Genomic DNA, 27,739 nt, shown 5'->3' on the forward strand with positions numbered 1-27,739 from the left:
AACTTAGTGCCATCGACTTCAAACGCGATTTTAGTATCTGTTTAATGATCTAGGATAAGTATTTTACTTGAAGCGTATCTCTCGCCTGACAGTCACTTTTATGTAGCTCGAATATTCGATTGCTCTATTTGCAATGCTTTTAAGTATTCCTGTTAGTGATGTTTGTGTAGTTGATAATAAATATCGATTTTTTGCGTAACATTTTATTTTTAAAGCACCATGCGATTGGACTCTGATGATGATGTCTTCCTTAATGACATCTATCTGTGTAGGAGACGTTATATCTATTTCAATCAGGTGGCCACTCCACATGGAACGCCTTGGGTACTAATCTTTATGGAACTGTTGCAAACAAACTCTATGCAATACGAATTTATATAATAATAGATTTTTTTGGAGAAAGAGGAAAAAATATTATAAAAAAACCTTTGTGTGGCGGACAAAATTCTGCCTTGATGGATTAGCATGATGAAATAAGCCTCATATCATGAGGCTTATTTCTATAAAGATATCTTATCTTTACTTACTTTACAAAAGAATCGATACCGCTGTTACCTGTGGCTTTCACTCCAATTCATATCCTTATGACTTAAACTCTTAAAACATTAAGTTTTAGTATAAATTTGATCATAAATAAAGGTACGTATACGTTTTTAATAAAAGGTGGGTATAATTATATTTTCGGGAACGCCTTTACCATTAAAATTAACGCGAGTGAAAGTTGTATCTCAAGTGCAAGATAAATTTTCATTTCGGCATTTTCAATGCGTGGGCGTGTCTCCACTCACAATATACGATAATTTTAAATGTCAGTGAAATAATTATGGGAATTATTGGAGCAATAAGTATTTTATTTGTATAATGTTGTCTTAGATTTTCGCGATTATTACACATTGAAATAAAACTAGTTTTTTAACGGATTTAATCGCGTATATTAATTATTTTATTTTAACATCCCGACGTTTCGAGCACTTTGCAGTGTTCGTGGTCACGGGCAGTCTGCCCGTGACCACGAACTAGTTTTATTTCAATATTTTATTTGTAGTCCAATTTGCATACAGGTAAATTTTGTTTTTTACTATATAAAATATAAATGCGATTAACATTGAACTTAGCATTATTAACACGCTTATATTAGCTTCACTTGTAACTATGTATGTAAGAAAATCTTGGAATCTTAACTTGACCCACTTCCCGGTCTTCGATTAGGATGAAATTTTGCACACGCTCTGAGTTCTGATGACAATACATGACTAGCTGAGAAACGTCATTACAATTCCAATATGAAAGGGTTTGCTGTCAGGAATACAAAAAAAAATAGTCACGTTCCTTAAATCAAACATGGCGGACATAGAAGATGGCGGATTAGCTATTTGAAATGCACCCCCATGATATGAGTATTAAATGAAAGAAAATGCTTTTGTAATTTTTAGTGCGTGCTAAAAGCGTGTTTTTTTTAATTTTGAAACTATTTTATTTTATTTAATAATTAATATTAAGCGCAGATACGTTAATCATAACCATAGAAGACAAGCATAATCATTATACAATTGCTTCACGGGTATCGTATATAATTGTGATGTAAGTTACGTAAACCAATCCAGAATCGTCTATAAAGGTTTAGTTACACAGACACGAAAGGACATAAATCACAAACAACTACACACTACTGTCGCTCTTCCATTAGTTATAAATATATTTTATAATAACAACAAAGGCATTGAAATAGCTTGAAACGTTACTGAAGCTTTATAGGATAATTCTGCGTTGTATTCATTTCACTTATTCGCAAGTCTGTCCAACCATTTAAGCTTCGAACAGAATAATACGTGTATTGTTTTCTTCAATTTTTATCTTAGTTTTAATTGGTGCGTTATGAAACATATTTCCCACAGATATTACGTATTTTGTACGACGCAATACGCATACAACAATGTTACAATACTTTTTCCCATTACCTGGAATACGCTAAGGAATGTGATCGTAATTTACACTTAATAGTAATTCGATTAAGAGTTATATTTCTTTAAATATATTTTATTGATAATTTAGAATGTATGGTGAACTGTTGCTCTCACGATTCTGAGCAATATTCGATGCAAAACCTTTAAACCGTTTGACATTGACAAGAATATGAATGATTGTGGATTACTAAGATTGTAAATATTCCTTTTTCATAAAATATCAATGGTCCACTTTTTTAAACTATAGCGGTAGTTAAATCTCTTTACTTTGACAAAGTTAGTAATATTTGGTCACGTATATTAGAAGTATTGCAAAGGAAATCTGATATTTCTAAGAGATTTCTTCTAGTCATCTTATAGATCATTACGAAAATGATCCAGTACTTTTTACCTGAAGTATATCATATAGTTATATTATTATAGTTTTGAGCTATTTCTTCTTCGTCTGTCACGGATAGATGTATGTTACACCTATTGTATAATATAGCACTTGTACTCTTAATATATTTATGACGTAGTTGTCCTTTCCAACTTTGTACAGGTAAAATAAGGATTAATTTTTTATGTTGTTATTAAAAAGAACAGAGATTATAATAGAAAGATCCCCTATTTCTTCATTTTAAAGTTGAAATTTCCAAATTTTTATTTTCGTATCTGACTTTAATAATAAACAAAAAACATACTTTCGGCAACTATTAAATTTCTATATAATATAGTTTGAAGTTTAAAACTGTGCCGTGATGGAGCCAGTCAGTACATTGCGTATGTAGCTTCTTAGACCGGGGATTATTTAAAATTACCAAAAAACTATTTATTATCTAACAAAAACAACGCAGCTATATAAAGTTTACATAATAATGTCCAAATTTACTTACTCAAAAATAACTCACTGCAACGTTGAAAATTAAATTTGCAAACAAATAGGTTTCTCATTAAAACTCATATATAGTAAATATTTATTCAATACTTACAACCACTTAAAATGGTTAATACGCGCAATTTACAAGCGTATTACCGCACGGCAGTACTATTCTGTAAGAGCTCATTACGTATGTATTTCACTTGTGTGAAAACTGACTTATATATGGCGATATTTTATTTTTATGTGTATCCTTATGGTCAATGACGCGTATAACTTTTTGTCATTTCACGATCGTCGTCCGATGTAAAATTACAGTTTCTTCTTTCAGAATAGGACTACACTCTCATTTTATGATAGTAATTAATTTTACATTATTTTAATTGATTATAAACTTAATTCAATCTCACCTTAGGTAAATTCTTCAGATGCCTCGTAGCTGTTGTATGTGAAAAAATATTTGATACCTGTGAAAAAGCAATAATATTTAAATTAGGCCATTCATAAAATTTTAGTACTTTATTAGAGACGTACAACGTACATGCATAATAATGATAAATAAATGTTGGACGACATCACATACAATACTCTGATCCCAATGTAAGTACATTGCTAAAGCACTTGCGTTATGGAAAATCAGAAGTAACGACGGTACCACAAACATCCAGACCCAAGACGACATAGAAAACTAATGAACTTATTCTACATCGACTCGACTAGGTTGGGAAACGAAGCCGAGGCCTTGGAGAAGTGTACCCATGAAAACCGGTGGACACACTACTCGACTAAGTCGTCTAAATCTTTGAGTGACGAAAATATTAATTAAAATTCAGATATATATATTCATATATTTATGTAAATGATTTTATTACATACATTAAACCAGAATAAAGCAGTTTATGTCATATTAAATATTTGGTTGATTTATATATGCACCAATATCACTATGTGTAGTAATCTTAACACATTGAGATTAAAGAGTAACCCTCCTTAGTGACACAGTAGTCGGGTAAGAAGGTCGCGTCGTTTCCTGACATAACAACCGTCATTACCGGTCGGAGTCGGTTTGTCTGCCGACTTTCATTGCACTTGTTGCACGAGTATGTTATTATATAAGATTAAGTTTAAAATTAGGACAGCGAGACGTTCATTAATGTTCGCTTGTAATGCATTTAATGCGTGCGTAAATAAATAAAATATATATACATGTAATTGTGAAGTATTTTCCAGTGTTAATGGTCAGTGAGCCAGTGAAATTAGAGTAGAGAATATTCCAGATTCCAGATGACAAAGATGACTGATATTATTATCGAATTAGGTAGTTAGCGCATGCGTTTAAACATATACGACAACTTGAAAATAAAGGAGGTTTTATATTCGATATATATTTTTTTATATTTATAGGCAATGGTGACTCCAAAAGAGAAACTTTTTTGTCAATGTTAAAGATTTTGATTTTGGGTTCAAGTCGATCAAGTATCACTGAATTTTCAAGTGCCTCTCGTACTCGGTGATAAGGGATTGTGAGAAAATCTTGTGGTGTCGTATGTAATTTTTCCATATACGAGAACACAAACGCTTTAACCCTTTTCCATGAATGGGGCAAGGGTTAAGCCCAGCAGTGTGACAGTTATTTATTTTATTATCAAGCTAGCAAGCTAGCAAGCAAGGGACATACAAATGAGAATTTTGTATTTCTTGTTAATAATATTCTTATCATTAACAACTAAAGAAACATTTATTAACATACATTTTATACACCATTTGATAAATGACTTAAAAAATTAAGATTTTAATCAAAATAATGGAAACTTTCATCAATATTGGAAAGCAAATATTGAATGAAACCTAATTAGCGGGCATACCATCGTGATGCGCCTGCGCACCGAAAGTGAAACCGCACGTAATAGATCGGCCAATGACCCGCCTGATAATACATGTAGAAAACTGAGGTCACTGCTAATGTGATCGTTTATAATAAAGACGAATTAATACGACATATAATTTAAATATGAATAGCATGTTTACATATTAGAGTCATTGTATTTATAATAGCATATCTTTTCGGAAGTATTATTTTCTAATATAATGCAAATATTTGAGTTAATTTATTTAATTCTATCAAAACCAAATTTCACATTTCCAAAATGTCTGTATTCAAAATAAATTAACCTACTCTATATTTCTCAAATACAAAACATTACAAGTATTATAAGCATTTATAACAATATCTATCGTTTCTAGTTCATTTCTTTTTTTTTATTTTGTCGAATGCATGCGCATTTTAATCCAATCTTAAAATAATACTACATTTTATGTTGTTGTGTTGTCTTATATACAATAAATTTTTAGACTTATTTAATGTTGCCATTATACTTTTTACTTTAGTTTAATTTTAATGAAGATGCTTTTTGTTAAGTCTATCCTTTTACTTTGAGAGCCGCTAAGGCCCAGTGAACGGAAGACTTAAATCTCAACCAACGATTCCAACTGAATTTTCATGTGCTTAAATTATGCTCATAATCAACCGACCCCCTTTGGAGCAGCGTGGTGCAGTAATCTACTATTATTTTCCAAAAAATGAGGCCTTGGACCAACAGTGGGTCATTTACAGGCAGTGTTTATATTGTAGCTATCTTTGCTGTTGCAGCTTCAGTGTCTCTTATAAATACTCATGCTGTAGTCTCCTCGCTATATTAATCATGAGCCAGCTTTATTGATAGTATCAATTAAAAAACACACACACACACACACACACACTTTCATAATTTTATAAATCGCTTTTTTTCGAAATTTAAAAAAAGATATTCTATAATAACAACCCGTAATTCATGGTCAAGACGAGTCGCGGCCAAAGTCACAGTCAATATAACGTATCACACGATACATAAATAATTGGGAATTAAAAATCTTTCTTCACACGTATATCTTTCCATCTTAATTGACTTCTGAAGATTCAAGATTCAATCAAGGTCATGTCAGAACTTTCAACCAACTCTAGATCTTCGTGAGACCGTTCATTGATTTGTTTATTATTCTTTCTCTGCACACCATTATCGTCCCTACTTCCTGCTATTAAGTGCTAAAATGGAACTCATACTATTGTTATTTACTTGCAGCAAAATAAACTTCACAGTAATTATTGCTGTTGAAAAATATTTTATTGTTAAACGAGTTCAATTCATAGTTTTCTTTAATACGTTTTGTTCGATACAAAGAGGTTTTTTGTTATTTAAAACATAATCTCAACGTTTGTTGTAAAATTATGTTTAAAAACTTTAGAGGTTTTGAGGCTTTTATGCGAAATTGTAATTAAGTGTATTTTATTACAAAAAATATTGGTAATGTATCCGTGTTATTGTATCCGTTTATTTGTATACTAACACGCACCTTTTTCTTTTTCAAGATTAGTTCTCAAGTAACATTATCATAACAAACCATATTTAAAAATAGGTACCTACATACGTAGGTACCGTATCGTACTGTAGCAAAACCTGGCAAACGTCCTTGCGTCAAATCCGTTGAATGGTATAGAGCTCAATGTGGTGCATCTAGTACCGATTTACAAGATATTCTAAAACGTTTTCCGTGAAAAATCATATAATTGGTAAGTTTTATAATGATCGGTCAAATGATGTCGATATTAACCTCAATCCAATTGTACCACCCACACATCAGATTGGCTCTGCCGCCAAACAACAGTACTCAGTATTATTATGATCCGGTTTGAAGGGTGAGTGAGCCAGTGTAACTATAGCACAAGGGATATAACATTTTAGTTCCCAAAGTTGGTGGTGCATTAGGGATGTAAGGAATGGTTAATATTTCTAACAGCTCCATTTTCTACGAGCGGTGGTGATAACATCAGATGGCCCATTTGGTCGTCTACCTATGTATACATTCATTAAAAAAATGCGACATTATGTTTGTTTGTTACACTTCAAGACTTAACTATTCCACCTATCATCATGAAATTTTGCATAAAAAAAATACAAAAAAGGATAAAGGCGGAGAATTGGATATAAACTTGTGTAAGATTTGTTTATATATTAACAGTTAACTGTAAAAGTTAAATTATAATCAGATAGTAGTTGCAAGAAACGTTATAATAAAGCCTTACTTATTTACCTTATATTCGTATGAATAATAAACAAATATAAACGTCAGTTAAATGCCAATCGAATGAAATTCGTCGAATCGGTAACAATTGCTTTGAATCGTCAAAATTATTGCCAAAAGTTAAACATCAGACGTCCGAACTGTGGGCTTGGGCAATTTGTGTTCGTGGAAAGCGATTTGCATATGACATACTGTTCTCAAATTACAAGTGATAATTCTTTAATTCAGAATAACCGTTTCTTATCGAGGCTGAATAATTACGGCACGGGTATAGATTTAATTGATGTTTTAAAATGATTACTGTCAGAGGTATAAAATGGTAATTTTAGTTTTTTTTTTTAGTAATTGGTCAAGTTTGTTACTATACTGACAATTATTTCTACTTGTTTAATTATTATTGCTGTCTGTTTTGTTTAAGGTTGACGATGTTTTTGCTATTTTAACGTCGACATTCAATAAAGCCTGAAATCGATTGTGATGCTCTAAGTCCTTCGTATCTCCTCCATTCCACGTGACAATAGCGAAATGATCTGTGACCAGTTTTCACAACAAAAAATGCATTAAAAATTGGTAATCTTAAGTATATTTAGTAACAATACCTTGTGATACCAGATATTTGTATATTTATCTTGTAATGTTCACATTCCTGTGTCTAACGAGCAGTTTACACTGCACCGACTATGGAGGATGAAACGACACTAAAAAAGGGCCATCTGATTGAAAGTCACCACCGTGCATTGGCGCTGTTCGAAATAATAACAATCCCATCAAAAACATAAATGTAAAAATGAGAGCCAAGTTAAATATTATGATATATACCTTGGTTGTTGTCTTCAACGACAAAAGAAGTGAGATCTAAATTTGTGCCAAGTTAAATAGTCCTTTCTGAAATTTATTTATAACTACATAAAATATCATTTCTTCTTATAACTTGGAGTAATATATTGTTGCCTAAGGTCTGACTTGGCTAGTTCTTATATGTTTATAAACACAAATTGTAGTTTGTGTTTAGAATAACAAATTATAACTCAGAACATCTAAGAAGAATGGAGGACAGCTCAGTAGAGCTTAGTTAGTATTAACGTACATTAAGAGCTGCGGTGGTCCAGTAACTAGAAAACATGAATCTTAACCAGATATTGCGAGTTTATATCCAGACAAGTACCATTGAATATTTGCGTGCTTAATTTGTGTTTATAATTCATTTGTAACAGGCTTAGAACTTACGAAGGCTATAATATAATTTGTATATGAGAACTAGCCAAGTCAGACCTTAGGCAACAATATATTACCCCAAGTTATAAGAAGAAATGATATTTTATGTAGTTATAAATAAATTTCAGAAAGGACTATTTAACTTGGCACAAATTTAGATCTCACTTCTTTTGTCGTTGAAGACAACAACCAAGGTATATATCATAATATTTAACTTGGCTCTCATTTTTACATTTATGTTTTTGATGGGATATCACTACTTTTTGTATATAAATTATCAGTAGGTACTTATTAATAACAAAATTAATACCAAATGGTTTTTGTTAAGCTATTCTATTTTCTTATGTTTACGGGATATAATTGTGTTTTTTTTTATACGTTCTTATTTTTCTTGTAGGTACCTCTGAAATGTTCGAGTGAATTGCCCATTCAGTGTCCGGATATTTTTTACGCGTTTTCTGTTTATACTTAATTTGCCCAAGTAGGGGTGGTATAATGTGCGCAGACGGTTGTACTCTACAATAGAGCTCTCTTGTGTCTTGATTTGACTTGGACCTAAATTGATAAGATGTACTCCATCTAAGTTTTTAACTCTAGAGAGGCCAACGTAAGCCTGCTCTTTACTTAATATAGAGGAGCCTATGTCGAAAAGAGCACTGTCAAGGCGAAGGCCTTGTGATTTGTGTATAGTAGTAGAATATGCTAAGCAAATAGAGAATTGTTTCCTTTGAACATATATGTACATTACTTAATATCTGTAACTTGGTTTGGCTTCTAGTTCGCAAATTAAATTATGTTTAAATTGAATTGTTATTTTACGTGCGCTATTGCTGTTGTCGACGTCCTCAATGTGCTTTCTCTATTTTTCCATTGGACTCATTCACCAGTCCTTTGCTGACATCAGCATTCTCGCTCGATACTGTTCTTCCAAGCAATAAGGATCCCCGTTTGTAGCACTAGAGTACAAACTTAAATCATTCCTGTTACGATATATATACTCTACTACAGTCTCACGAAACCTATTTTATTGTTGTATACTAGTATACTCAAACAAAAAATATGCAGTCGAATAGGCTAGGCAGCTTCCATCGGAAGGCATTGAAATAATTCTTATGAGCGCGGTTGCCACTCGCTCAGACACGTCCGCGTTAAGGTTTAATCGCAACGCTTCTATCCCGCTGCTTCGGCGTCACGTCGCGCGCCGTGTACCGAAATGCCTATTATTATTATTTTTTTAAAGTATATATATAGATTTTGCACCATTGATGTGCGCTAAATGGTAGTTAATAACGTAATAAATACCAAAGTCGGCTATACTAATAAGTAATAAAACGGAAATATTTGGATTTAAAAAACTTAAGGGTGGTATTCAACTTGTTATATATTCACCTGAAGACCTTAAAATCCACATTAAGACCGGCTGTCATAAGTTTTGATTGCTGGTTCTTACATCATTTTTTTTATTACAGTTATTACAGGAACTAAGTATATAAGTGTTTCTATAGACCCAATAAAATGAAAAATTATAATAAAATGATAAAAAATTACCAGTTTCAGATTTTTTCCTTTATATTGGCCTAATTATCTACCTGCATGCCAAATTTCAACTTTCTAGGTCACCTGGAAGTAGGTTATAGTTTTGATCTATAGGTCAGTCAGTGATAAAAATGACGATTTTTAGACATTAATATCTAAATAACCATTTGAGATGCGTTTATGAAATTTGAAACACATATGTATCTCGCGAGTCTCAATATATGAGCCAAATTTGACACATTTATGTCAAATAGTTTTTGAGTTATGAGGAGGTCAAAAGTGGCTCCAAATGGTTCGTGTAATATTACACACGGTGCTGCACGCCAGTTCTGTTACTAGAACTTGGCTGACACGCTACCGCGTGTCTAGATTCCATGCCCAATGCTTCATCTTGGGAACTAAGGTATAATGTCCCATGTGCCTGTAGTTACACTGGCTCACTCACCATTCAAACAGGGTTTGGTTAAGAACCCAGACAGGCTCGCACAAAGAATGTCAATAATTAAATATACTTCTAGTGTCTAAAATTCATGTTACGGAGAAGAGTTGCCAACTAATTCAAATTGTTGTAACATTTTGCTTTTCTTCATATTAGATAAGGATTCCAGAATATCTTCTGAAGAGACATTCTCCGCTTTCACCTTCTTGAATTGAAATTTAATGAACTTGATACTCAATTGGCCGGATTTGAACGTGTTTCAAGTGGCCGGTCCGCCGGAGCCACTCCGCTCTTATCGCAAAACGGATAGAAATTAATTTTACGACGTTTTCCACACAATTCCATTGAGGAATCATGAGCGAATGCGGCGGAAAGTATCTTTGTAAACCGATAAAAGACAGACACGAAGACATGATTACATTCTGAAACTTGTCGCGTCATGATGAAGTAAAATATTGTAAGGAAACCTGAACGCGTAAAATGAAATTCTGCCACATGTTTATCCATCAACCCAAATTGAAGTAACGTAGAGAGAGGAGGACTTTTGCTAGTAGTGGGACATTTACAGTATTACTTTTTTTTTTAAATAAAATTGTTAATCTGACGGAGAAATAGGCTATGATAGAAAATGGCCATCCATTGTGGTTTTGTGCAAACCTATCCGGGTATGATATATTCCATCGCCAAGCAATACTTAGTACGCAGTTTCTTATGTCTAAATACGAAGAATACTTTGCGCACTAATATTCAGATAATTTACATTATAAGCGCACTAGAACTTATTTGCCCAGTTTTTATCGAAGTCTTAAGCCCACACAGCGTTGTATAAATAAACTTAATTATTATATAATAAAATTATTTTAGAAAGTAACAATAAACAATAAACATAGATAAATATTACAATATTTGTAATTGTTTAGTTACGAGATCCGTAGCTTTGGAAAGCTACTCAATGAGATCGCCGCGGGCGTTTGTTAAGTAAAACTAAGCATTTGAAAATCTGTTACCGTTATTTTAAAACTGGCTACCAGAATCGACTTCACTAGGCTGCATAAAAACGTATAACAAAACAACTTTCCATTGTGAAAAATATGACATAACTACGCATCGCGACATCACGCGTAAATTAAATATACATACACGTTCACTTCGTTCGGGTAAACTAAATAAAACTAAACAAATACGGGTTACCCTTTACTTTCCATATAACTTTTTCATAAACGTTGATCTATAATTTAGTGTGGATAAGTTTCCATTGAGTCTACCGTACCCTTACCGTAGCACGAAATCATTATTTGGATCAGACTTTCTGAACGCACCCGTAAACGTCAAACATGGCCGTTTGACGTCCATGTTTGACGCCATTATTTTTATGGTTATCGACTAAAAAATTTTTATTTTTTAACGATCTATAATTGTGGATAGGTTTCGATCGAGTCTATCGTAGACCTGCACGAAATTATTATTATTATAGAAAGATAAAATTGGTTCGTTGTCGTCGCGACACATCGCACTGCTCTTAAAACGTGTACTATGACCATATTTATGTGTTTTGATTTTCGAAGAGAACCTTGAATCAAGATCTAAATAAGACTGAATACGAGAATATTTTCAGCGCCTCTTTAAAATCGAAATGTGAATTATATATCTTTCAAATATAACACATGAGAAGAACATATATTATATAATAGTCGTGAATTTTTGCATATTCGTGATTAGGGGTACAGAAAAACACAGGTGAAGTCGCGAGCTGAAACTTTTATCAATAAATAAATTTATTGTGTACCTATAACCTTCACTTCAACTTCGTCGACATTCATTCAAAACGCCATATTCCATGATTGAAACCATAGACTATTCAAGGTTTCGACCAATGATATCGAGTTAATTCGATGTCGAATGTTGTTTAAAATTAGTAAGTGAAGACTACTCTTGAGGTTGGAATATGTGATACTTAATTTTTACTATACAGTCATCAGCCCGGCTAGCTCAGTCGGTAGAGCATGAGACTCTTAATCTCAGGGTCGTGGGTTCGAGCCCCACGTTGGGCGCTTCTTTTTATTATTTTCCTTACATTAAAAAACTTGTACAAACAGATATGTGTAACATAAGACCACGATGTCCGTATAAAACGTCGTTAAATTATCTCTAAGCTAATAAAGAGCTCGTTATATCAATTTTATTTTTCGATAAACGATACAAAATCGATATTACAATTTGCTCTTTGTATCTGTTATTACGGTACAAAATATACAATTTTGAACTTCGATCTTATAATCTTTTAAATAACTGTTTTAACATTATAACGAATTTTATATATTTAATAATTTTATTTCAGTAGATGTTTTTTTTAAAAAAAAGCCTTAGTATGGATCGTAATTTAAATAAAATAATTATTTAACGTCGGCCATAACACTCTCCAGATTGATATTTGTTTACCTTTTAAGTTGTTTTTGTGGGAGTACGTCTCTAAAGTTATAAGAATTAACCATAAACTACCGTAAGCGATGTGAAAGTTCTGGTTTTTGTTAATTAATTTTATGAAGGCAAAAGATCAAACGGGACGCTTGCTGGTACCTTCGTCATTAGACACTGACTCTATAAGAAGCTTAAACCATATCTTGCACCAAGAAGGCGCTGCCAACTTTTGGTACCAAGAAGCTATGTCCCTTGTACTGACTCACTCTTCAAATCGGAGCAATAGATTACAGTTTCGCGTTAATCGCGGTCACAGAAAATTAATTACTTAACTTAATAATTCAACTGCTAGAGGTATTCTATTAGAAAAGAACACTCGAAACTCACCGCAGAACACGAACGTGAAATGTCAGAATATGACATGCGACATTGTCTATAACAATTATACCATTTATAGGATACCCGAATCAAAATGGCGTATCATCGTACGTAGGATGTCAACATTACACGAGTGAGTTACGAAATAAATTCTTACAGAATCGAACGGCAGTATTCTGCCCTACTATGATTATCTTACGATAATTGTGCAAAAATATTATTGTACCCTTATTATTTTTTAAGTTGTTGTTAAATGTACATGCAACTAGAATAAATTAGATATAATAAATCTTTATTTGAATTTGGACAACGATAGAAAAATAAACAAGCTACTTATAAAAACAAAAAACTACACAGTAGTGTGACGTCACAAGTGGGTTAAATAAATATAATAAAAAAATATTATTGTTATGGAAATAAGTAAATAAAAAGATAAAGTGAATATAAATTTTAAATAAATCTTTGGTATCCTGTTAAATCACCAATGCAAGCGATTGCGTATTAATAAACAAATAAACAGTCAGCTTAAAACTAAGCCAAGCATTACCCAAGCCCGTGAATAACAAGACGCAAAATATGTTAACATTTGAAAGGCCGTTATGAATGGAACTACGGTAGAATACCATTTACAAAATTATACCAGTCTACACTTTGAAGAGCGGAGTTACTTAACGCAGATGAGTGTTTCTCAACCTTTAAGTATTCAAGATATTGAACGTATTTATTTATTTTATTTTTATTTAAATGCTTTATTGACCACATTCACACATTCTCTGCCAGTCAACCTTAGGTCAAACAGCTAAACCATGAAGGCGGTAATTAAAAATTAATTAAAAAATTAATTAACAATATATAACAATATATGAACATACTTATATAAAACTACACAAAAAAAAAGAAAAAAAAACATATACATACATCCATATAGTATCTACAAAATAAATATTGATATTTACTGTCTATCGTAAAAACATATATATAATATAACAATAGTTAATTTAATAATAATAGTGCATTACAGAAATCACAAGAGCTCTCTGACAATATGTGCTCACGTAGACCAGTTTTAAAAGTAATTGAGGTAGCTTTTCTAATATGTAATGTATATTCAAGATTTTTTAATAAAGAAGAATCGATATCAAATTACAAACTTATATTTTAGAGAAATAAAAAATTATATATTTATAAAATAAGTTTCACAAAAAAATAACACGAAATTATTTATAATAATACATTTACTATCATGATTTTTTGAATTGAATATAATTTAAATACATTAAAATAATATATAAAATATGCAATAATATGTAAATAATACTGTTCGCTAAAATGTAAACATCAAATTAATATTCTATATGTTAAACCGTCGAAATGACAGGCGTTTGAAAATTAACAAATACTATTTCGTTAACGTTTGTTTTGACTATAGAGTTTACGTAATGAAATACGGTTATTCGTCACTAAATCGAGAGCAATGCAGAGGAGATTACTTGTAGCTTTTAATCGAATATAGTTAATAAGGACATGGCAGCCGTTGCTTTGTAATTATAAAAAGGTAAACATAGTAAAATTTCCGCGACATATGTATCCATTAATCAACATTCAAACCTTCTCCACGCAAGGAAAAGCAACTACAGATTGTTACTTTTTTTAAATTGTTATCATCAGGTCTTTTAATATTTAGCGATTGAATAACTGATGGTAAGTGCTCTGTGCCCAATCAACTGTGCTATTTTGACATTATTATCATAATTAAATTTAAGCAAAGTTGATACATTTCTAATTTTTGAATTCAGTTGTAAACGTTTCATAATTCGGTGAAAGTCATCACAATATAAGAAAGTAAATGAGTAATAATTCATATTTTATAAAATCTTTTTATTTAGGATTTTTTTTTTGTAGTTAGCAAGAAAGTTAGACGAGCAAATATAAAAATACGTCAGCCGTATCTTATTGCTGTGCTCCGAACCGCCCGCGCCGTAAGCCGTCGACTAATTCTCGTTCTAAAATTTAGCGCGCGGTACAAGAATCTTTATTCGCAATGCCATTATATTAATTTATTTACAATGAACTAACAAAACTTTGTCTTTTAAATGTTGGAAAAGAATAAAAACTAAGTTTCTTGCCGGTTCTTCTCGGTAGAATCTACATTCCTTATCGGTGAAACGAGGTTGTTCTTACTTGGTGATATAGCATGTACTTCTACCGCTTTTATAAACGCATACTATATTACTGATTAACGGTGGAAACTTCATGTGACAAATGTTTTTATTTTTTATCTCTCCATGTTAAGTGGTAAACATCCTACATTAATCCTTAGGTTTTCTTCTCACTCCTATCATTATACACGTATGATAAAAAATAAATATTAATTACATTAAGACATACAAACAAAAGTTATCTAATAAAATATATAATGATTGAAAAAAATGCACTTTAAGCAAGATATTTCGTGATTAATAAAACGATCTTGTACTCTAAGTACAATGTGCGTGACGAAATAGCGTGTCTATTATATCACCTTTTTAGATTAAACTGCTCAAACTCGCTAAGGTCACATCCTTGATCAGGTTCAAGCATCATTGCCTCTAAATAATTCACTTCTGACGGTCTTAGAATAAAATATAATGAAAATGACATACGAAATCAATACCAGTTTTATTTCCAGTTTTACTTTCTGCTTAATATTTTCTAGTTTATCACCTTCATACAAAAACATGAACCTGAAGCAGCTGATACCGTGTTATAATTCTGTGACGTCACACACTGTCAGACGATTTAATCAGTATTATCTCATCTAAATTACAACCTTATGTACAGAAATTAATGCTTATTTTAGATTGTATTCTATGATGTTCTTATATCGTTCATCCGATTAATCAGAAACTTTGTACTGTTTGGGACATGTGTGGTCATTCGCGTTGTTCTAAACGTCAAGAAAACACGATATATACGAGATTTTCCATTATTCTCTAAATTAATTAAGGTAGGGATCACTTGCTTAATCCCACATAATCCGGTTTCCCCTTAGAAGCCCGGGTGAAGGTTTCTTCTGCGTGAAAATAAAATAAAAGACACCAGTTACTTGGAATCGAACAAGAGTCTTAAAGATGTACATGTATAACCTCTGAACTATCTCGTCATTTTATTAACTGTAATAATGTGAATGGGCAAACGAGTAAGCCATATACGTTCAGATTCATTAAAACTAGTTAGGAATTACTTTCGAAGGTTCGGAGACGTGGAGGTGCGGAGACTACAGAGGGACAGGTATACTTTCACACAACTCAAGTACGTGTGAAATCTGACACATATATAAATTTTAATATCTTGCAAACGAAATCAATGTATCCATCGTAATAAATGTTTAGAATAGCACCGTATCCATTGCCTAGTTTGCTCTAGCAGCTACTTTATGAGGGGTATCCCCTGGATACTGAGTTTTTCTGGGCGAAAAATCCGGAATTTTTAAATTAGCAGGATTTCCATCTGCAGCTGAACGGCCAAGCGTTTAGAATTATTATTAAGAGTGAGTGAATAGAGACTGCGTATGTGTTTGCATGCATACACTCTTGTATATATTCTACACACTTGCTAGCTAGTCCTTGAGAATAGGTACACTAGCAGAAACTCGGTAAAAAGGACGTTATAATTTTTGTCATAAAAATATAAAAACTTCAAAAACTCCACCAGAACTAAATTATATCCAGACCTTCCGAGTGATACAGACGTTAATATCTGTTTAGTAGAAAAGTAACAACACAAATAAACTAAATAAAACAACATTAAAAATAACCAAAATAAATTTGACCAGTAACAAACACATTTATTATTATATATATTTCATTCTTTCAGGAAAAAAACACATTGCATTCAATAAATCGATGTTGAAACATTTAAAAACTTTTATCATTGATCGATAAGTTAACCAAACAATGAACTAACGAACTGTGAAGATAACTCTTATAAGTAAATAGCGATAAAAAGGTTTATTTCATTTGAAGTTAAAATGTATTTAAATGCACATTTAAAGTTAAAAATATTGATATATATGACATTTTCGAATTGGTTTTTTGATAGCAACTATTCCGCGGGTACAGCTTAGACACAGCTCAAAAATATGTGACCTATTTGCGCAACTCTAAGTTGGGGCTGTTCTCCTCGACTCCATCCTTGTGTACCTCCAACATCCTAGTTACAGAATACTTCAATGTCGAATGTTATATCGATCGTTTCAGTGGTTTGGACGAGTACAGGTAACAAAATGACTTAAACATACACACATATTTGTAGACATGCTAGCTACCCAGATTAAGGGTCTCTATAAAACGTCTAAATTTGTATTTATACAAAGAAAATTCTTATTTTAACAATACCCTATTGATTTTGATTGATCTGCCAGGGGTTTGAGCCCAGGATCTCGGTTTTGAGATAATCGGCTTTATAAGCTAGTCACAAGACCAATTATTCAGAAAACCCAGTAAAATCAGTCCATTTATATTGACAAGTGACATAAAAACTTCCATCGAACGGCAAACGACACATAACGGCGTCACATCACTTGGCGTAGCGTGTTCTTATTTGCATTAATTGTCCGGACACGATAATTTATACAGGACATATAATTTCTCATCACTAGACGGTTTTGGGCTGTGCAATAAAGGACTCAAATGAGCCAAACATTGACGACTGTTTGCAATAAGCCCAAAAGTTTTGCAGCGCTGCAACGCTTTATTATTATTTTTTATTTATAATAATTTTAACTGAAAAGACTTTGGGTTTAATGCGGATTATGATAAAATGCGTAGAGCCAATGTCGCTAACTTCATATCACTTTGAAAACGTGAACGTCGTGTCTCATCTCTTAAAAATACTAACAAAGAATCTGTAATTTAACAGTTATGACAAATAATTATACTCTCAATCACAAAAGTGTTTAGTGTGATATATAAAGTCAATCGGCAAATCTTTGTTGAATGTAATCATCATTTAAATATTCTTGTAACAAAGATCGCTTAAATCTGGAACACGGTTGTTATTTCAAATGTTTGACATTAAGCAATAATTAATATCATTAATTCACAAAGGAATTTACTTGTATATATTAGGATATCAGTTATAGCGCGCCCGGGCCGGGCGTGGTGACTTGGGCTCAGTCGTGTAAAGTGCGGACCTTCACATTTACGGACAACGGAAGTACGTAAAGTAATAAATCATTTCAAAATGTTACGGTCGGTATGCTTGTTACGCTCAAGACTAGAATATTGTTCGAAATTTTACTATTTGCTTTATAAAAGAAGTATCGTTAAAATATATACATGAATATGTGAAAAATGGGATGAGAGATGGAAGGAAATAAAACGTATTATCTGAAATTTACTATGTTATAAATGTCCACAAAGATTTGGTAAAATTTCCTGCAAAACAAAAAGGAATTTTGATCTACATGCAAAATTAGTATCGTTTACTGAGATAAAATAAATACTATTGTATTGAGATAATTTAAATATAATAAAAATTAATTATATTCTTTGTTCTCTAAACTCAATTGATGATTCGCCGATAATTCTATTGGATCTTTATATGACAACTGTTTCACCTGCTTAAGAGCCACGCTCGCTCATCCTAGCAAAACTACGCAGACATGTTCCTTACAAACTGTTTAAACTGTTTGACTCGTCCTTTTGTGAAGAGGCAGTAGCAAGAACGAGCCGCTTTTTAAGCCGCCTAAATCTTTACCGCTAGCTTATAGCTCACTAGATAACCGGAGCCTAACCCAATAAGTTGTCTTGTTAGTTTGAATAATTGTAATATTTTAACATCACTTTTTTTTTATTTTGTACAGAGTCGAGAGAAACAAAACAAAAAGCGACTATAAAAATACCATCAACAATTGAACTCGTGACAAAACAATCGAGCGATGCAAATTCCTTAATGGCCCTTTCGTAAAACAAAAACTTCTGATAACGCAGCCGGCGAAAGTTAATGAATGAATGAAATATTTGTCTTTGCGGAAGATGCGTGCTCTCTTACTTTCTACACAACTACAGTTTTTAGTCAGTCTCGTGGGATCGATTAAGCTATGCTAATTTATATCATGTATTATACTCGATACCATCAGAGTTAAAGAGGGTAATGAGTTTACTAATCATTGATGTATTTATGTAATAAAGCCCTAAAAAAATATAACTTATGAGTTTAATTCTTTAAAATTTGTTATTTACGTGAAATCATAATTATTCTGAATTGTATGATGCTATAAAAAGTGTGTGGCCAGCCGCAACAACTACCTGTGTAGTCATCATCCTTCTGCCCTTATCCCAATTTATCCCAATGAATCCCTTGGGGTCGGAGCTGCATGTCTTCTTCTTCCATAGTTCTCTGTCGGACGTCATCTCACAAGTAACATTATTTCTAACCATATCGTCTTTCACACAATCCATACATCGTTTCTTTGGTCGTCCCCTACCTCTACATCCATCCACATCCATTCTCCAAACCTTTCTCACAACATGGTCCTCATTCCTCCTAATACCTGTGTAGTATCCTGTTTTAATTATCTACACCAAAAAGAAGGTTCTATAGAAAATTAGAGAATCCGTCACCTGTTGTGTTTATATTAGTCGATATATTTGCTAATAGCAAATATATTGTAAGGAATCTATTATAGTATTAAACGTATTACTTTAAGTGCATTTTCCAGTAATGATGGTGAAACTTTGTTTTCCTACACAACAGCACTGTCCTATTTCAGCAGTACATTTCGTACAAAAAAAAACCTATAAAACTTATTTACCCCAAAAAGTGAACTAAAAAAATAAAAACTAACTGTAACAAAAACAGAAAGTAAAAATAAAGTATACTACTTTACTTAATATAAATAAATTTGACTTACTTTAATTTGGCTAAAATCGATTCCAAAAATAAAATCTATGGGCTAATTAGACAAATATTACTATGAATTTTTTTTATTGAAACAAATTTTACATTTAGATTACAATCACGCGTGCAGTTTAATAGAAAATTATATTATTAACGAGTAATTTAATTATTATTTCCACTTGATATCACTAAGAGAAATCTTAGCAGAAACTGCAAGAGTGAAAGCCTAAACAAAATACAATCATTTCACATCGTAAACTACACAAAATATTAAACATTACACGATAAAAGTGTTCTTTCAATTCATCTAACACGAACAGAACGACACATAAATATAAAATGAAAATTATTATAACTCTATTTAAATTATTATTTAACGATTCATTAAATTACATTTATACAAAGAAAACAGTAATTCTGTTTAGAAAACGATTTATATGATTGTAAACGAACGTAAGTTATGTGCCGCCGTGAAAATCTTTAAGTCATTCAAGATCGAAAAGCGCAATCTTGTCGAGAGAAATCTTTATATGACGAGGTAAGCTGGTTTTTGTAATAATTATGAAAACAATTGCGGTGTGGTTTTAACTTTAGTATTCATTTTGTGGTGTGTTTGACTCATGCTTTCGCTTAAACCGTATAAGCCCCCTTAATCTGTCTGAAATAATCTCCAAAATATCGCAGTTCGCAGTAACTACACACACGGCTGCCGCAGGTGCGATGAAGTCGTGGCGCGTTCGCCAGATACGCCTGTACAGTCGTATGTGATCGTCGAGTGGTAGCTACCTTCCCAGTGAGACTATTAAAAAAATTAATGACAAATCAAATCAAATCAAAATATATTTATAAAAAAGCCTACTTGAATAAAGTAATTCAAGTAGGCTTTTTATAAGCACTTTTGAATTGTCATTTAACAGACTATTTAAAGTAAAGCTACCACCGGTTCGGAATGTAGATTCTACCGAGAAGAACCGGCAAGAAACTCAGTAGTTATTCTTTTTTCTATTACGAACGAAACAAATACGGACAAAACTTAAAACACAACGAAGTGTATCAATACGAGTTATTTAAATTGTTAATTAATTACTTTTAAAACGAACAGAATAATTCATTATCTGAATACCAAATTACACTAGAACGGTCAAATTGACCGTAAATTCTTGAGATTAATCGAAATTCAGGCTTTGACCCATAAAACCATATTTGTATGTTGAGATACAAATTTGTTTAGGATTGTGGTGTAATACCGGCCGTCTAAGGTGTGGAAAAAACACAAGTTTTTCAAGTATTGAATTGGTACGCTAAATATACCATGGTATGGAGCCAGTGTAATTACTGACGTGAGGCCAACTTAAATGCCGTAATTTGCTGAATTTATAATGGAAAGTACGAATTACTATTAGTAAAGTCTGTTAATGACGCTGCTGGGCTAAGTCGAATTTGATACAAACACATGTGGAAGATTTTCACTGGACACATGCAGGTTTTACTACGTTTTCTTTCTCCATCCAGCGCGAGATGAATCATAAACAAAAATTATGTTCATGAAAAATCTATCGTGCTTGCACGAGTTCGAAGTCGTAATCTTCGGTTAACATTGACAACCTTTGGGCCATCGGCTAGCCTCTTACATAGCCAAAGTTGCTAGCTGCCAGCTGGATAATTTGTCATATTTTTGACAACTTCCACGCTGGCTTAGTAGCCAATTAGAATGCCTAAGAAAATAAATGTACTAGCAACCTCACCTTACACTCGTCTCATCAACGTTACGTACAAATATTTATTTGGATTATAATTTGACCAGCCAGTATAACTACAGGCACAGAGGATATAACGTCTTAGTTACCCTTGTAGCGACGCATTGGCAATGTAAGGAATGGTAAAATTTTCTTACGGCGCCAATATACCATGCCCTTACATCGCCAATGCGCCACCAACCTTGGGAACTTAGATGTTAAACAGGCTCACTCACCCTTCAAACCGGAACACAACAATACTGAGTACTGTTGTTCGGCGGTAGAATCGAATATATTGCCAATTCATCTATCTAATATAATAAAAAATAGATAAATAGGCCCTCGGTACTTAGCTAAAGCATAGTGTAAAGTATACCTAGAACTTGGATGCATGGAGATTCAAAGTATTCCGTGACATCGATACATGTTACGACTTGTGTTGTATATTCATTAATAAGAAAATAACATGCATTAACCACCGTTGGTTCATGTACACGCTATTACTTAACTGCTTCTTTTCTGTACAGTAACTGTGACGTTTAACGGATAGAAATATCTGTATCGGATCAAAGCACTCCCATCTGAATCGGTGTATCTATTTTTTGAAAAATTACAATGCAAATATTCGTCTCTGAGTTATAGTGCAAAGCCGTGTAAAATATCCGTTTGTCTTATTGACCGGTTTCAGGAGACGCTGAGAAATTCTGGTAACATTCTTGATACTATTCAAACACTCATATTAAGTACGGTTAGAAAATTATATTTATTATTATGTATGTAAAGTCAGATAATATTATATAATAATAAAATATTATTAAACAAACCTTATATTTTACCACTGACTGTACAGGTGTGCTCAAAGCGATACTCTAGCGTGTTGCCGAGCCTTAACACGTATGTTACTTATTAATCTTATTACAAAAACTACATAATGATTATCTCATCAAACCAGATACAGCCGCGCCCCGATATTTTCACTATCACTTACAAGAAAATTGGCAAAATAGATCTTATTACTCAAGAGATTGAGTCAAAAATCAATTAAACTTTTCTAGTATAAATAATTAAATTACCGTTAATGTAACACATATTCGATTTTGATAAGTTGATTAAACGAAACACTTTCAAATATTATTTCCGCTTTCTATGTAACGTTTTTTCCCTATGTACTCTATTTTTAGGTTAATGGTTATTATTTTATTTATATAATACACCAGTTTCTGTCCGCGTGTGAGTGGAAGGCGGGCAGATTGATATGTAGGTTGCTTTAGTATCATATGTCCTATTTTGTACCACTGACTTACTCGCTGGTAGGGCATTGTGCAAGCCCGTCTGGGTAGGCATCACCCACTCATCAGGTTTTCTACAGCCTTGAAACTAGTGAGCCAGTGAAACTACTAGCACAAGGGACATAACATCTTGATGGCGCAGATGGCGCATTGGTGATGTAAGGAATATGTTAATGTTTCTGACAGTGCTAATGTCTATGGGCCTTGGTGACCACTTAACATCAGGTAGCCCAGTCTGCCTACCAATAACTTAAAAAAAAAACAATATTTTAGAATTCCCTCTATAGAATATTAGTATAGATTGAAACACATATACAGATAATTCTCGCGTCAAAAAACGTTTCATTCAAAGTCGACCTTGAGATTTTACTCCCATAGCACCAAGGAATGTATTAAATCACTAAACAATTGAAGGCTAAAGCATATCGCCGTAAGTAATTTTTTAACATTTCAGGAAGGAAACACTAAGTTGCTTCTTAGAATAGCAGTATTCTCAGTAGAGCAGCGAGGCGAGTCAAATGTGACATTAACGGGTATTACGATGGGTAGTAGGTACTCAGTAAAATAACAGAGCGCATAATCAAAATCTTTCCGCTTCTAATAGCCACGAGGTTGTCCCACTGCACTGGAACACTGGTCTAGTTAAACTACTGTTTAAACTGCTGTTTATAATACTAATTTATAAATCAATTTGTGTTTAACGCCACTTTACAACTGGTAGGCCGTAGGGCTTTCGAACTCGTAACCACCCACTCATTTGTACGAGACAAACATGAATACATTATATTACTGTGTTTCAGTGAGCCAGTGAATATACAGATTAAAAAAAAACTTAGTTACTTATTTAATTTATGTTATTATTATTAGCATTATCGTCATCATCCTCCTGCCCTCATCCAAATTTTACTTGAGGTCGGCGCAGCATGTCTTCTTCTTCCATACTTCTCTGTCTGACGTCATCTCACAAGACTTTTTTAATAAAAAAAATTTACTAATAATTTTAAATTTAAAGTGCGTTTAATAAGTTTAACTTCCTAAGGCTTAACGCTTCCACGTTATGCTCTAATTGAGGAAGCTATAAATATGACCTCGCTACAAGAATTTACCATTTTAAAGTCTATAACATTTATTGACTGCAGAATTTAATCAAACGCGGAAATTCCTTTAGAAATATTTAGCAATTAATCTTATAATGGCTATCGTAAATTTTTGTATAATTATATACATTCGTAACAGACGTGGATCACTAAAGGCTTTTAAGACTGTCGTCGCCAGTCAATTGAATGTAGTTCATCAATTTTATTGTCTAGTCAGATATTTCGATTATGGTTGGGATTTGTATCTTAGTGAGTAGATACAGTAATAATTAATTGATTTTAACACACACAGATACTAGAAACAACTTAAATATACTTAAACAACTTTTTCATCAGGTAGGTGATTTGCTCCTTTGCATTACAAAGATAAATAATTAAAAAACAATAATGTAAAATATTGGAACACAAAGGTACTTTTCGCAGCATCACGGTAGCATGCGAAAGCGATCCCGCATCTTGGGCACCGGCGAGTCCCACTTACCCCCACTTGGCACAGAATAATAAAATCTACTTCTTATACCAAACAAATGCACGAAACCCTGGTCAGTGAAGGTAATATTGATTGTAGTTAAAAATAATGACTAATCTAGCAGAACTGTCTAGCGGTGGCATTGAACTTCTTACCAATTAAACTATCGCGATTTAATAATAATAATAATAAACAGCCGTTAAATGACCCACAGGCGTTCGCCGTCGCCCAACAGTAGGTCTTCGATTCAGAAGGTTTTTGGAACTTATTTCACCACGCTTTTCTAATGTGGATTAAGTGATATGAAATTATGTGTCGGAATTCTAAAACACATGTTTTAGAATTCCATCCCGACAGATTTCGCTTTCCTCATTGCACTGCACGAGATGGATTATAATCAGATATTAAGAACATGGAAACTTAGTTGCACTTACGCGGGTTCAAACACGATATTTAATCAAAAGTTTATTACAGTTAAAGTGGCCATAACTACAGTACAACCCACTCTTCGTCGCCCTTTCGTTGATTTAATTTATTATAGTATGGGCGACCGGGCATATTGGCCACACGAAAGTAAGTGATCATGACTGCCCATAGACACTGGCGCTGGAATAAACACATCTTAAAGGGATACATAAATACATTCCTTATGTATCCCTTGTGCCTGTAGTTCCACTGGCTCAACTGTCTACTGTTACAATAGTAAGTTTCTTGGGACTTGCACAAGATTCTTTTGCCGAGTAAAGTTTGTTTGTAAAGGCCTTAGATTTATTTGAATGTCCGTGAACACGTTATTTTTATTAAATATGAGGAATACAGCGTATTTGTTGAATACTCAATCAAATTCGTCGAATTCAATAGATTATAAAGAATGTAATAAAGAAGTCGATTATATCGTGGAATAGACGTGTTTTTTTGTCTATTTAAAATTGTATTGACACTAAATTTGGATTTGTTTCTCAGAGAAAACATGTCCTCGGAAAACAAACTCAAAAATTGCACTTACGCAACGTGATTAAGTTCGACTAGCTGTGCCCGCGACTTCGTGCGCGTTTGAATTTAACAAAAAAGTTACTGTTGTACCCGAAGTTACTGCTTATTAAATCAGCTATCTACCAGGGAAAGTCTCGTCAAAATCGGTCCAGCCTTTCCAGAGATTAGCCGGAAAAAACAGACCGATAGACAGACAAACAGACAGAATTTTTTAAGAAAATATATTTTGGTAGTAATAATAAAGTGTATACATACATACATATGCATTAGTAAAAAGGGGTTATTTTAATATTACAAACAGACACTCCAATTTTATTATATCTATAGATAAGTAACTTAATTTTATTTAGAGTAGCCAAAATTGTAAACCGGTAGCGCGTCTTGCCGTTAACCGGAAAAGCTTGGCGAGGATAATTTTTTGTAATAATATAATATGTACCTGATGTTTATTCATGAAAATGTTTTATTTTAATTTACTCGTCAGCACCTAGTTATTACGAATAGTAGACAAGCCGTCAACTAGGAAATGATATATATCTACATAATATTAATGGCTGGCCCTTAAAATTTTAAGCCCCTCTTAATATGGCAATTCTTTTTTTAAAACTTTCATTTGATGTATATTAAAATTGTAAAATAAGAAAGTAACGAAACAAATGTTTGTTTTTTTAAATGTTCGAATAACTAGACTACGTGAAGCCTTATCCTAACTACGGAATTAAACCCGGAAACGCTTTTCTCCTAATTTATGTGCAAAATGCTTGCTCTTTATAATGCAAGTGAAGGAAAATATCGAATTATGAGATAAAATACCACCAATGCACCAACTTTAGAACAATGTCGCCGAATAAGCTCCAGCTTCAGCCCAGCTGTGGATTGGTTAATGGTTACCTTTTACTTGCTGACGACATTGTGGTACATCGGTCGAAACAGGTATTCTAGAAGAAACGAAAGTTAAATACCAATTTAACAAATCTTAGCCGTGAACTTGAATATTTATGATTAGAAAATAGTCTCTGAATACATTATCAAATAGATCCTTATAATTTAAATGAGATGTGTCAGCTTTCTGTAGTTATTACTCGTTAATCCACTTAAAGTTTTGTTATTCGAATTTATAAATAAATTTCAACATAGTCCATTACTTTACGTTGTATCTTTAGTCGGTTCTTCTCAGGTCAGGGTATTTTCTTTTTAACTAATAGACAAACTAAAATAACGAAACAAAAGACTCAGTACATGTAATATAAGTAAACTCTTTTTAGTTAGAAAGGCCTGCTGAAGGACTGAGGAGTCACAACAGCTTATAAATATTGCCACAGAAGAATTTGAAGAAATAACCTTTGGAATTAAGATGTCTGGTGTCTGTGCATAAAATCCAAACAAATTTGAAACTTCCAAGTCTGAGATAATTTACCTGATCATTCTTGCCATCATAAATCATCATTGCTTCTATGACATTTGTATAATAACAATAAAAAAAAAATGTAACAGTTTTTAACGGCCAGTCGAGTTCCCGATGTCAAGCTTTCCTGGTAAAGCTTTGCAACGAACCAGTCGGTGCTTGGCACCATGAGAATTGTTGAAGCACTGAGCGTTGAAAACGACTAACTGCTTTACGACTAAAGTCCATGCTTTGACTGTGGCTTTATTCTACTCTGCTTGATATAATCGCATAGATATCACAGTAGCAAACAAACCCACAAATCTCAGCGCAGAATCAGCGTTCTCAACAACATCCTCAAGACGTGTTGCATATTAATTAGCGGACAGCTCTGAGCTACTTGTTCACATTGTTATAGTTTTGCAACGGAGAGCGGGGAAATAGAGCAAGACTCAGCATCTGTTGCGGCTCGCTGCGTCTAGCGTCTGTGAGCTCTCAACGCGTGCTATTAGCACCAACTAACGACTTACTACTGGAAATGGTATGTGCCATGAACATTGGTCTCGACAGTTTCCGACTTTGAATTATTATAATACTTATTTGTTAAAGTGAAACTTCTTTGGGTGCGATGAGTGAAATTCCAAGGTCGAATAGTGCAACGTTTTAAATGTAACGTTTTAGTGAAACTTTTCTGGTACAAAAATGGTTTCAATCCTGTCACGTATAACACTGAATTGCTTTCTTTATTTAGTAAATAAAGTTATAGTTTTAGGTACTGTTTTAGTTACGAACGAGAAAATTGGTTCAATTTGGGAAATCAATACCAATAATAATACAACACTAGCAATACGATACAGAAAAACACTTTGATATGATCTTATAAAACAGTAAACTGTTTTAACCATAAAGCGAAATAGAGGATTTTGAAAGACCTTTTTGTATTTAAAAGCTTAATATTTAA

The 27,739-nt window shown here is 32.9% G+C and overlaps 1 protein-coding gene and 1 non-coding gene across 5 annotated transcripts in view; one reads left to right on the top strand and one right to left on the bottom strand.

Annotated features, from left to right (window-relative positions):
• LOC125075388 overlaps positions 1–27,739 on the bottom strand; it is a 127,397-nt gene that overhangs the window by 78,767 nt on the left and 20,891 nt on the right. For all 4 annotated transcript variants that reach the window (XM_047687287.1, XM_047687162.1, XM_047687207.1 and 1 more), the window contains exon 3: positions 3,234–3,290. The gene's annotated coding sequence lies outside the window, so the exon portion shown is untranslated. The remainder of the gene's footprint in view (positions 1–3,233; positions 3,291–27,739) is intronic.
• Trnak-cuu lies at positions 12,111–12,183 on the top strand. Its single transcript has one exon. It is a non-coding gene; the product is annotated as a tRNA-Lys (tRNA).

The sequence above is a fragment of the Vanessa atalanta genome, chromosome 1, assembly GCF_905147765.1.
Source record: "Vanessa atalanta chromosome 1, ilVanAtal1.2, whole genome shotgun sequence".
NCBI lineage: Eukaryota > Metazoa > Arthropoda > Insecta > Lepidoptera > Nymphalidae > Vanessa > Vanessa atalanta.